We start from the raw sequence: 1149 nt of genomic DNA, 5'->3' as shown, positions 1-1149 counted from the left end.
TTTTTTTTAATTTTTTGTGTTCGCCTTTTTTTAACGTTCAAAATTACGTTTATAACGCTTCATTCAATGAATTATTTGTGTGTGTGTTTTTTACATAATATTATTCTTATTTTCTTGACTTTTAAATTATCTTTTCTTTCTTTCTTTTTTTTTTTGCAATATTACACATGCTATCCTTAGGTTCCCTGGTATTTTCATTGTAGATTCCGCTTCAAGTAACGTGTGATATGGAAACGTGTTTATTAGTGTATTTTACCCTTTGCGTTTCACTTTGGGAAGCTGTGCCAGATTGGAATCTTTAGGGCCTGTGTTTTTGTTTTTAGTCTTTAAGTATGAGGTATTGGTTATGAACAACAAAAGGATTGATCAACACAGTGAAACCAATAAAAACACACACGCATCAATGAATAGATATATCTATCCTCGAAAACATTTTATGGAATTTTATAAATATCAATATGGCTTCCAAACAGAAATGTAACATTACTTATATATTACAGAATGTTCATATCTATGCATCCTGAATGTAAACGCATATATATATATATATATATATATATATATATATATATATATATATATATATATATATATATATATATATATATATATATATATATATATGTGTGTGTGTGTGTGTGTGTGTGTGTGTGTGTACGGCATAATCATGTTGACACACCGGTTCCCGACAGATCACCGAAGTTAAGCAACGTTGAGCCTGGCTAGTACTTGATGGGTGACCATTTGGGAATTCTAGGCGCTGTATGTGCTTTCCGCTTATCTCGGCATTGTTTCCAGTCGTACTGAACCTCCACTTGCCACTGGTATTCAACAATATCGATTCAGGAGAGGTGTGGTTGGAGATTGCGCAACTCTTGCCACAAAAATTTCACGCGCAGGCACCCTTACCGTGGGTATCCATAGTCTGTCAAGACTGAAGGAAGTCTGTCAAGTCAAGACTGAAGGAAGTCTTTTTATATATATAGTAATTTATAAAATATATATGGCGATTAAGCTACACTGAATATTCGGCGTTTCATCCACTCTAGGATTCGTCAGGCTTATGCGCGTATTCTGTGGTTGTTTATCGTTTTTATATGGTTCTCTTCTGTTGAGGATTTTAGTTAGCCAATCAGCTTTCTAGTATCC

The 1149-nt window shown here is 33.7% G+C and overlaps 1 pseudogene; it reads left to right on the top strand.

The window, feature by feature from the left end:
- Positions 1-652: 652 nt before the first annotated feature.
- Positions 653-769, top strand: LOC145249921 (5S ribosomal RNA; annotated as a pseudogene).
- Positions 770-1149: the final 380 nt, after the last annotated feature.

The sequence above is a fragment of the Euprymna scolopes genome, chromosome 28 (assembly GCF_053919585.1).
Source record: "Euprymna scolopes isolate OS-2025 chromosome 28, ASM5391958v1, whole genome shotgun sequence".
NCBI classification, from domain to species: domain Eukaryota; kingdom Metazoa; phylum Mollusca; class Cephalopoda; order Sepiida; family Sepiolidae; genus Euprymna; species Euprymna scolopes.
The sequence above is the reverse complement of the archived record's forward strand: the minus strand, read 5'-3'. Positions and strand labels throughout refer to the sequence as shown.